The sequence below is a fragment of the Trichomycterus rosablanca genome, chromosome 1 (assembly GCF_030014385.1).
Source record: "Trichomycterus rosablanca isolate fTriRos1 chromosome 1, fTriRos1.hap1, whole genome shotgun sequence".
NCBI lineage: Eukaryota > Metazoa > Chordata > Actinopteri > Siluriformes > Trichomycteridae > Trichomycterus > Trichomycterus rosablanca.
Genome location: NC_085988.1, coordinates 85,106,051 through 85,118,200, shown reverse-complemented (window position 1 = coordinate 85,118,200; position 12,150 = coordinate 85,106,051). Strand labels below are relative to the sequence as shown.

General features: G+C 41.3%; 1 protein-coding gene across 2 annotated transcripts in view; it reads right to left on the bottom strand.

Annotated features, from left to right (window-relative positions):
- kmt2e (lysine (K)-specific methyltransferase 2E) overlaps nt 1-12,150 on the bottom strand; it is a 72,909-nt gene extending 60,759 nt beyond the window's left edge. For both annotated transcript variants that reach the window (XM_062997014.1, XM_062997021.1), the window contains exon 1: nt 11,925-12,150. The gene's annotated coding sequence lies outside the window, so the exon portion shown is untranslated. The remainder of the gene's footprint in view (nt 1-11,924) is intronic.

The window sequence follows — 12,150 nt, the reverse complement described above, 5'->3', positions numbered from 1 at the left end:
AATCACGTTAATTTGAGATCGCGTTAATGCGTTATTATCGCGTTACTATTCAATCTTTACACTGAAACCATACCTAATGCATCATAACAGTTACCAGTTATTCATTTTATGTAAATTACAAGAAAAACTCAGTTCTAGTTTTTCTGTTTGCTTTTGTTTTGTTTTGTACTGTTAATTATTTGTTGTATTATGCTACTGGGGCTTTAATTTCCTTTGGGATCAATAAAGTATCTATCTATCTATCTATCTAATCTATTATTTATTAGGATTTTAACGTCATGTTTTACTCACTTGGGTTACATTCATGACAGAAACGATAGGTAGTCGCTACACAAGATTCATCAGTTCACAAGTTTAGAGTCGGACACAGTCGGAGACGTGCTCGTCACTTGCTTGTCTTCGGAAACCCACACAGACTCGGGGAGAACATGCAAACCCCACACGGAGAGGACCCGGTCGCCCCACCTGGGGATCGAACCCAAGACCTTCTTGCCGTGAGGCGACAGTGCTACCCACGGAGCCACCGTGCCGGCCCTATTAGGTTTTAAAATGTGATTACAACAAGGTCGTGGTCAGATGTCCACATAATTCAGCATTCACATCTTTATAAAGCTTTGTGTTTGTTGTGTCAATGAATGTAACCCTTATTTGCACTCTTTTAGTCCTATTAGAGCATTTTAACACATTTATATGAACGCACAACTCAATAAATATGTCATTCGACAAGATAAAACACACATTTCATTATTATTTATACTAAATTATTTACATTGGCGGTTATCCATACTGCATACTACCATACTACACAGTATGCACTAACAGCGGTACAGCCATCCATACTGTACAAACCTGGCACACTATGCAGTACGCTAGTATGCTCTGTCCCGAATAGCACCACACTCCCTTGACTTATGCACTACACGTGCCTTTATTGTTAAACCACTTGGCGCCTACCTAGCGCCCTACGCACTCCAAAGCTCTCGATTCGGGACTTAACCCGAACTAACGTCTTTCAAGCGCCTCCGCCATTTTCAGAAATAGGATTTACGAGCAAAAGACACAATTGGATGGTTAAACTTAATTTTTCCTCAATAATAAAGTCGTATTAGTGCGTACAGCCTTAAGTATTCCGAAATAATTCAGGGTTTTTCGTTAAAACCGTTAAAACACAGACGTGGCGAAGCCGTTCAGACGTCGACGGTCGGGGACATGCTAATGCTAAAGCTAACAACCGAGCTTTGTTGTCATGTTAGCCTCCGTGCTATTTTCGAAGGCGAATGTAGATTCCTAAAATCCGATCTAAACACAATAAGCACCCGAACACATTTATGTGTATTTGATATATTCATCGAATGAGATGTATAAATTGCTAAAAACTTAGGGTTTACAGTTTAATTCAATAAACAGAGCGGAGACGAAGCGAGAGGGCGAACGCTAAGCTAAAGCTAACTGAAGACTACGCCGACGTTGCATAACGTTTAATAATCCCGTAATTAAAAATATTTCAATTAACGTATGTAAATAATTTTTAAAATGTTTGATTTATGTAGTATTTTCTTTGTCCTGTCTCTAATGTTAATTAAATAGTAAACTGCGCAGTTATATCTACATCAAGTGCTTTAATCAAATACAAATTAGTATTATTTATGTTTACTTCAGATTTTCCTTTGTTATTATAATTATTTTTTATAATTATTAACCGTGCATTGAGGATTTCTCAATATATTTTAATAACTAGAGTCTTGGCAGCAAACTTATTACAGTCTGATCAGAAGTGAGTCAATATTAATACGCATATATAAATAAATATTAATGACTTATATGTTCTTTCTGTGTAAAAGTCTTTTTTAAAGCGTATTTAAAATAATTCACACTACTGCGGTATCATTAAACTACCTTATTTAGGATTTAAAAGTCTTTCCTATAAAATGTCATCATTATTATATATGTATAACATGCATAACCTGATTTCTATTTCTGTTTCTATACATACAGGATAAATTGAAGATTTGCGGCAAATAGTGGGACGCTTCATGAAACTCACGTTAATTGTGCATTTTATGAGCTACGCCTAGATACAGATGCACTTTGATGCTGGGTATTATTACTCAGCTTCTCTACCCCTTCTATTAAAGGAGCCCCCAGAGGACCCACACTGAGCAAGTCTTATTTAGGTGATAGATTATTGTCAGCGATGGCGCTCAGGTGGCGCGGCGGTAAATTATGCTAGACCGCTGCCACGGGGACGGTCGGGCGTCTACATACAGATGGCGGGGGAGTCTCGTACGGGGTGTGTTGCTGCATCGCGCCCAGTGGTTCCTGACAATTCAGACCCACCGCAACCCTGACCAAGATAAAGCATTAAAATGATTCTGAGCGCTGCAAAGGGACCGACTTAGTAGCGTTGGTGGTTCTGGTGCTGTAACACACTCAAAGAAGTTGGGACTTTTGACCCTTTTTTGGCCACATTTCTTCTGGGGTACTTGAAAAACAGGTGTTACTTGACACAGTCCGCCACTGCATTAAGAAATGCAACCTGAAAGACAATGAAAATGTGTGCTGTGGTCAAATGAGTCCAGGGTCCAGCTTGTTTGGGGGGGCACGAACATAGATTTGCCAATGATGAAAATGTCCCACTGTTCTGGAGTGTGATTAAATGACCATGTTTGGGACACTAGGTCTAAAGGACCATGATTGGAACACTGGGATTAAATGAATATGTTTGGAACACTAGGACTAAAGGACCATATTTGGGACACTAGAAGTAAAGGAACTTGTTTGGAACACTAGAAATAAAGGACCATTTTTAAGACACTAGGACTAAAGGACCATGTTAAGGACACTAGGGCTAAAGAACCATTTTAAGACACTAGAAGTAAAGGACCATGTTTGGGACACTAGGGCTAAAGGACCATGTTTGGGACACTAGGGCTAAAGGACCATGTTTGGGACACTAGGTCTAAATGACCATGTTTAGGACACTAGGTCTAAAGGACCATGTTTAGGACACTAGGTCTAAAGGACCATGTTTAGGACACTATGGCTAAAGAACCATGTTTGGGACACTAGGTCTCAATGACCATGTTTGGGACACTAGGTCTCAATGACCATGTTTGGGACACTAGGTCTCAATGACCATGTTTGGGACACTAGGTCTCAATGACCATGTTTGGGACACCAGGTCTAAATGACCATGTTTGGGACACTAGGTCTAAATGACCATGTTTGGGACACTAGGGCTAAAGGACCATGTTTGGGACACTAGGGCTAAAGGACCATGTTTGGGACACTAGGGCTAAAGGACCATGTTTGGGACACTAGGTCTAAAGGACCATGTTTAGGACACTAGGTCTAAATGACCATGTTTGGGACACTATGGCTAAAGAACCATGTTTGGGACACTAGGTCTAAAGAACCATGTTTAGGACACTAGGACTAAAGGACCATGTTTGGGACACTAGGTCTAAATGACCATGTTTGGGACACTAGGTCTAAATGACCATGTTTGGGACACTAGGGCTAAAGGACCATGTTTGGGACACTAGGGCTAAAGAACCATGTTTGGGACACTAGGACTAAAGGACCATGTTTAGGACACTAGGACTAAAGGACCATGTTTGGGACACTAGGACTAAAGGACCATGTTTGGGACACTAGGGCTAAAGGACCATGTTTAGGACACTAGGTCTAAATGACCATGTTTGGGACACTATGGCTAAAGAACCATGTTTGGGACACTAGGTCTAAAGAACCATGTTTAGGACACTAGGACTAAAGGACCATGTTTGGGACACTAGGTCTAAATGACCATGTTTGGGACACTAGGTCTAAATGACCATGTTTGGGACACTAGGGCTAAAGGACCATGTTTGGGACACTAGGGCTAAAGAACCATGTTTGGGACACTAGGACTAAAGGACCATGTTTAGGACACTAGGACTAAAGGACCATGTTTGGGACACTAGGACTAAAGGACCATGTTTGGGACACTAGGGCTAAAGGACCATGTTTAGGACACTAGGGATAGAAATAAAAAAGATAGAAATAAAAAACCCAAGATGCTCTTTACTCCTGCTAAATTTCTAGCATCTTATGATACCACTCTCACTGGGAAAAACAGGATCTGCTGCCTTATAACCATCAGAGTTAAAACGTAACCCCACGCACCGGCACGTGGTTCCTGTGGTGTTGAATAAGATAAACTGGACTGTTACTACATCAATGCAGCAATCGGATTCAGAGCCACGATTACATCATTAAAGATAGAAAACATAAATAATATTTCAACACATGCTACGCTAACCTAAACGCTGGCTGTTTCAAAACACCCACAGCGTTTACGTGGTTAAACAATGTGCTCACGTCCTTCCAGCATGGTAATAATTAGTTTAGAGACAGTATAACGATATGATCAGCTAAAATATCCAAAAAATAGAAACACAATGACCCTCATATGGCTTCTAATAGAGTGAAAATGCTACGTGTCCCAAACATGGTCCTTTATTCCTAGTGTCCCAAACCTGGTTCTTTAGTCTTAGTGTCCCAAACATGGTTCTTTAGTCTTAGTGTCCCAAACATGGTCCTTTATTCCTAGTGTCCTAAACCTGGTTCTTTAGTCTTAGTGTTCCAAACCTGGTCCTTTAATTATAGTGTCCCAAACATGGTCCTTTATTCCTAGTGTCCCAAACCTGGTTCTTTAGTCTTAGTGTCCCAAACATGGTCCTTTATTCCTAGTGTCCTAAACCCGGTTCTTTAGTCTTAGTGTTCCAAACCTGGTTCTTTAGTCTTAGTGTCCCAAACATGGTCTTTTATTCCTAGTGTCCTAAACCTGGTTCTTTAGTCTTAGTGTTCCAAACCTGGTTCTTTAGTCTTAGTGTCCCAAACATGGTCCTTTATTCCTAGTGTCCTAAACCTGGTTCTTTAGTCTTAGTGTTCCAAACCTGGTCCTTTAATTATAGTGTCCCAAACATGGTCCTTTATTCCTAGTGTCCCAAACATGGTTCTTTAGTCTTAGTGTCCCAAACATGGTCCTTTATTCCTAGTGTCCTAAACCCGGTTCTTTAGTCTTAGTGTTCCAAACCTGGTTCTTTAGTCTTAGTGTCCCAAACATGGTCTTTTATTCCTAGTGTCCTAAACCTGGTTCTTTAGTCTTAGTGTTCCAAACCTGGTTCTTTAGTCTTAGTGTCCCAAACATGGTCCTTTATTCCTAGTGTCCTAAACCTGGTTCTTTAGTCTTAGTGTTCCAAACCTGGTCCTTTAATTATAGTGTCCCAAACATGGTCCTTTATTCCTAGTGTCCCAAACATGGTTCTTTAGTCTTAGTGTCCCAAACATGGTCCTTTATTCCTAGTGTCCTAAACCTGGTTCTTTAGTCTTAGTGTCCCAAACATGGTCTTTTATTCCTAGTGTCCCAAACCTGGTTCTTTAGTCTTAGTGTCCCAAACATGGTCCTTTATTCCTAGTGTCCCAAACCTGGTTATTTAGTCTTAGTGTCCCAAACCTGGTTCTTTATTCCTAGTGTCCCAAACCTGGTTCTTTAGTCTTAGTGTCCCAAACCTGGTTCTTTAGTCTTAGTGTCCCAAACCTGGTTCTTAGTCCTAGTGTCCCAAACATGGTCCTTTAATCCTAGTGTCCCAAATCTGGTCCTTCAGTCAGTGTCCCAAACCTGGACATTCAGTCCTAGTGTCCTAAACATGGTCCTTTATTCCTAGTGTCCTAAACCTGGTTCTTTAGTCTTAGTGTCCCAAACATGGTCCTTTATTCCTAGTGTCCTAAACCTGGTTCTTTAGTCTTAGTGTCCCAAACATGGTCATTCAGCCCTAGTGTCCCAAACATGGTTCTTTAATTATAGTGTCCCAAACCTGGTCCTTTAGTCCTAGTGTCCCAAACCTGGTCCTTTAGTCCTAGTGTCCCAAACCTGGTCCTTTAGTCCTAGTGTCCCAAACCTGGTCCTTTAGTCTTAGTGTCCCAAACCTGGTCCTTTAATTATAGTGTCCCAAACATGGTCCTTTAATTATAGTGTCCCAAACATGGTCCTTTAATCCTAGTGTCCTAAACATGATCCCTTAATCCTAGTGTCCCAAACATGGTCGTTCAGTCCTAATTTCCTAAACCTGGTTCTTTAGCCATAGTGTCCTAAACCTGGTCATTTACTCCAAGTGTCACAAACATGGTCATTCAGTCCTAGTGTCCCAAGCCTGGTTCTTAGTCCTAGTGTCCCAAATCTGGTCCTTCAGTTATAGTGTCCTAAACCTGGTCCTTTATTCCTAGTGTCCCAAACCTGGACATTCAGTCCTAGTGTCCTAAACCTGGTCCTTTATTCCTAGTGTCCCAAACCTGGACATTCAGTCCTAGTGTCCTAAACCTGGTCCTTTATTCCTAGTGTCCCAAACCTGGACATTCAGTCCTAGTGTCCAAAACATGGTCCTTTATTCCTAGTGTCCCAAACCTGGACATTCAGTCCTAGTGTCCTAAACCTGGTCCTTTATTCCTAGTGTCCCAAACCTGGACATTCAGTCCTAGTGTCCTAAACCTGGTCCTTTTTTCCTAGTGTCCCAAACATGGTCCTTTAGTCCTAGTGTCCCAAGCCTGGTTCTTAGTCCTGTGGATAAGGTACTGGTCCAGTAATCACAAGGTTGCTGGTTCAAGCCCCACCACTGTGGGTTGACACTGTTGGGCCCTTAAGCAAGGCCCTTAACCCTCAATTGCTTAGATTGTATACCGTCACTGTGCTGTAAGTCACTTTGGATAAAAGCGTCCGCTAAATGCCGCAAATGTAAATGTAGTGTCCTAGACCCTGTCCTTTAATCCTGGTGTCCTAAACATGCTGGTGTTTTACCTGATCATTTTAGCCCAGGTACAGGATGAACCTGATGTTTAGTGAAGCCTGATGGATCCAGTGTTCCTCACATGTGCTGCACATGTCCGTGTTGTTCTACTCTAACGTACTGAACACTTCACTGCTCTCAGCTGTTCAACACTGGAGAAGCTTCTCGGTTCTATTAAACACCTTTAGTCCACGTGCTGCACATTAACGTACACATTTATCATGATTATTATTTATGTTCTATTTACACAGATAAAGGACTCGAGTCCGGCTCACACACTCACACACTCAGGAGTTTGGTACATTTCACTTATTATTATTAAGTGCTGTGAGCGACCATGTGAACGACGTTTCCCCAGAGAATCCTGTCCACTGTCTTAATGGCTCATTCATTACTCTTCTAATTGTATCCAATTAGCTTGTTGCTGCCCGTCCTTTTCCTCTTTTTATCTTAACTGTCTTCTCGGGCGAACTGGTTCTTCTCACAGACCAATTCTGAAGGATTACAGGATCTGAATGTGTTCTGTGCTGCCGTATATTAAGTTGAATTTATGTAAATAAATATAAAAGGTTTTTTACTAATAAAAGGGTTTTACGTTTCATAACCAGCTCATTATTTGCTGGTCTGGCTTCTTCAGTCCGTGTCCTGCTTTTCATCATATTCATTTATCTTTATTATTTATATTATGAATAATATTAATATATTATTTACCAGATCGAATACGTTTGGTTTATAGTTTTTAATTGTGTTATTTATGATGTGAGGATGAAATGATCATCAGTTCTGCTCACTGGGTCCAGACACACTAAAGATTTAGTAAGAAGTATAAGCTGCTTACCAGTATATAAAAAACAATATAGATTTCACATTGTGTTACAAGTGTTCCCAGTGTTCCCAGTATTACAAATGTTCCATGTTCAGAATGTTCCCAGTATTCCAAATGTTCCCAGTATTACAAATGTTCCATGTTCAGAATGTTCCCAGTATTCCAAATGTTCCCAGTATTCCAAATGTTCCATGTTCAGAATGTTCCCAGTATTCCAAATGTTCCCAGTATTCCAAATGTTCCATGTTCAGAATGTTCCCATTATTCCAAATGTTCCCAGTATTCCAAATGTTCCATGTTCAGAATGTTCCCAGTATTCCAAATGTTCCCAGTGTTCCCACTAATTCAAATGTTCCCAGTGTTCCTCCGAATGTTCCCAGTGTTCCCCCTAATGTTCCGAATGTTCCCAGTGTTCCCACTTTTCAAATGTTCCCAGTGTTCCCACTAATTCAAATGTTCCCAGTGTTCCCCCTAATGTTCAGAATGTTCCCAGTGTTCCCACTAATTCAAATGTTCCCAGTGTTCCCCCTAATGTTCAGAATGTTCCCAGTGTTCCCACTTTTCAAATGTTCCCAGTGTTCCCCCTAATGTTCAGAATGTTCCCAGTGTTCCCACTAATTCAAATGTTCCCAGTGTTCCCCCTAATGTTCAGAATGTTCCCAGTGTTCCCACTTTTCAAATGTTCCCAGTGTTCCCTCTGTTCCAAATGTTCCCACTATTTCAAATGTTCCCAGTGTTCCCTCTGTTCCAAATGTTCCCACTATTTCAAATGTTCCCAGTGTTCCCTCTGTTCCAAATGTTCCCAATGTTCCCAGTGTTCCCCCATTACAAATGTTCCCAGTGTTCCCACTAATTGAAATGTTCCCAGTGTTCCCCTATTCCAAATGTTCTCAATGTTCCGAATGTTCCCACTGAATTAAATTTTAGTTCCCACTATTCCAAATGTTCCCAGTATTCTGAATTTTCCCAGTATGCAAAATCTTCCCAGTGTTCATTATCTAAACTCACTTGAAACTGTGACCGAACACAATCCAAGCAGCCAAGGGTTAAGGGCCTTGCTCAGGGGTCCATATTTAGCCCAACCTCCCAATCACTACTACAGTAACTAAGCTGCTAAGCTACCGCAGCCCAACACAGAAACTATCCTGGTTAATCAGTCATCAGGTCTAAATAATCTGATAATGTCAAAATATAAAAAGTCTGAATATAATGAATATAATTATAATTACATTTTAATCAGGATATTATAAGAAAACTGTAAATTTTTAGGCACAACACTGGAGCAGCCCTCACAATCCACACGGTCCTGTGCGAACACAGTCCATAGTCCTGGTCTTCAGTAAAGGGTGACGGGGCAGAATGTGAAACTTGAAAGCTGAACAGCAGCAGCAGAGGAGTCTGACATGTTTTTATTCGTGAGCAGTAAAGCTCACGTTGAGGTGAAAGGACGCGTGTATGTGTGTTTATATGTAGTATGATTAGCAGGAGGAACGTGAACAAGCCAGCCTGTTTGCTTTTCTTACGATACTCTTGCTTTACCAATAATATTTCCACCTTATTTATAATGCCAAGACCTGATACCGTCATGAAATGACTTCTGTTTGTTCCGGCTTTAAATGTGAATAAATAAATCAGCCCAAATCCTCCACAATAACTATATGGATCAAAAATGTTAGGAAATGTTGGTGGGTTTCTTTTCTGTTCGATGGAACCTTCAACAATTCTCCCAACAGATCGGATGTTTTTAATCCCGTCCTGTACGTACTGACTTCAACGGAAGCTTTAATAGGCTGTAAATGTAGCTTTACCACAGACTCCTTTCTACACTCACTGTCCATGTTATCAGCTCCACTTACCATATAGAAGCACTTTGTAGTTCTACAATTACTGACTGTAGTCCATCTGTTTCTCTACATGCTTTGTTACCCCCCTTTCATGCTGTTCTTCAATGGTCAGGACCCCCACAGGACCACCACAGAGCAGGTATTATTTAGGTGGTGGATGATTCTCAGCACTGCAGTGACACTGACATGGTGCTGGTGTGTTAGTGTGTGTTGTGCTGGTATGAGTGGAGTTTTAAACACCGTGTCCACTCACCTATTAGACACTCCTACCTAGCCGGTCCACCTTGTAGATGTAAAGTCAGAGACGATCGCTCATCTATTGCTGCTGTTTGAGTCGCTCATCTTCTAGACCTTCATCAGCGGTCACGGGGCGCTGTCGGCTGGATGTTTCTGGTCGGTGGACGATTCTCAGTCCGGCAGTGACAGCGAGGTGTTTAAAAACTCCATCAGCTCATACCAGCAGAACACACACTAACACAAAAGCACCATGTCAGTGTCACCGCAGTGCTGAGAATCATCCACCACCTAAATAATACCTGCTCGAAAGGAGCTAACAAAGCATGTAGAGAAACAGATGGACTACAGTCAGTAATTGTAGAACTAGTGTGTGGTTTTCATGGTCTGGCTGATCGGTGTATATATCTATCTGTACATATTGTTTATAAGTCTAAGAGGTTATAAAATCCCTCCTGCTCTTTTGGTCCATATATAATAAATATCTTGGTGTTATTGGTATAAATACAATATCAGATGTGATGAATCCTAGATGAAACTATCATAGCTCACGTCTCGGCATCTAACCAGATTGTAGCTTTAAAACTTTAGTAGTGTTTGATTGGAAGAGTAGGAACATTGAACTCTTAAGATAAACCAATCAATTGATCCTCAACTGATCATTTATACTACATATTTAATGACGTTGCTTCGATCTGACATATTCAGTCTTGCTCACTAGTTCTTGTGTGGAGAAGATCTCAGCGTGGTACCTGCTTTTAAATAAACAAACTCTATTTATTTGGTCCGTGTGCGCCAATATTTTCTGGAAACTCTTTTGGTCAAAACGCTGAACATTTTCTGCCCTAATGAGATCGTTTGATCATTTTTAAGTCGAAGTGTTTGTTAGTAAACCTACAAAAACAGACCACAGTTCCTTTTGTTCATACGTGCCGAGCATTTCTCGTCCTACTAAAGGTTTCGTTCCGGATAAATCCCCGTTTATAGAAAAGCTCCCGATCGTTTAATCATCTCGACAACTGATCAAACGAGAATGAAAACAATCAGCGGATGAGTGGACGCCAAAGACCGAATTAGAAACCACACGTAGGATCTACGGTGTTTACAAACAGCCTGGTGCTCCTTCGGCCCATGTATATCTATTCCTACAAAGTTAACGCGTCGGTGTGTTACCGCCTCGCCTCTCTGGGACACATTTAACGTGAACTATTCGGAAATGATCTGTAGATTTCGAGTGCCGCTTGGTTCCTGTAGTTGGTTCCACATGTGCACACACACACACACACCCATTCCATTCCATTCCAGTATCTGTAATCAATACTGCCCTAATAAAAGCTTTGCAGAATGAATAACACGTATTTAAACAATCTAAACGCTTTACTGTATGGATGAGGATTCATAAACGTGTGTCGAGTATCGAGTATTGGTGGAGGTGTGATGTGGATCTCCAGCACTTTGTTGGCTATTGTGAAGGTTGTTATGATGTGCTGTGCTATGCTATGCTATGCTAACATGCTAGAGCAGCACAGATGAAGATCTGCAGATCATGCTCAGTCCATTCCAGTCTTCATTTCGATGTATTTTTAGTGATTAAAGCTGATGCTCTGGTTTAATGGTGTAAATATAGTAATATAGCTCAGGCTTTGGAATCCAGCCATGTTGTAGCTTTGAAGCAGGAAGGCTGGAAGGGTTTAGAAACTGTGGATTATGTTTATCTCTTTTTAAATGTGAAAGAACATCCATAGACAGATTGAACCGGATAGAACGGAATATCGTGTGTGCACCAGGTCTGGTGTAAATGAATTGCATTTCTATGAAGCTCAGAAGGAGAAGCCAGCTTAGCTCTGACACCACTGGCTGCCTGCCAGGCTCATCAGCCAAAATACAACCATATGAGGCTCTTGTGCCAGCACAAAATGGTAAAAGTGTTCACACAACTATTCAAACCAGGGTAAAAAAAAAACAGATCAGAGTCAATCCTGATTATTCCAGCAAGCACCTCCAGTTGCACCCACACACACACACACACTAACACACACACTAACACACACACACACATCCAGACTTCAGGGTTAACCCATGTAAACCAAGCACACACACACACAACAGCAGGTTCAAATCCACAGTTCTGGTGTGACCCACAACACCAGGTGCATCTTGTAATCAAAACAAAGCAACAATATTCCCACCTACCTGTATTATTGATGCCCACTGTACCAGCCCTGAATGGAGACCCAGACCAAAACAATACTCTCCCTCCACTGCGGATGTGCCCCACAAACACGCCTCAGAAAGCACCAAATCTGACACTAATCACCGTGTTAGGTGCCTTATTATTCACACGTTTAAATCCTGGAGCTTTTCGGCGCCTTCATGTGCTTTTAGATCCGCTTTTAAGGCTGATATTTTTTTCCTCCGG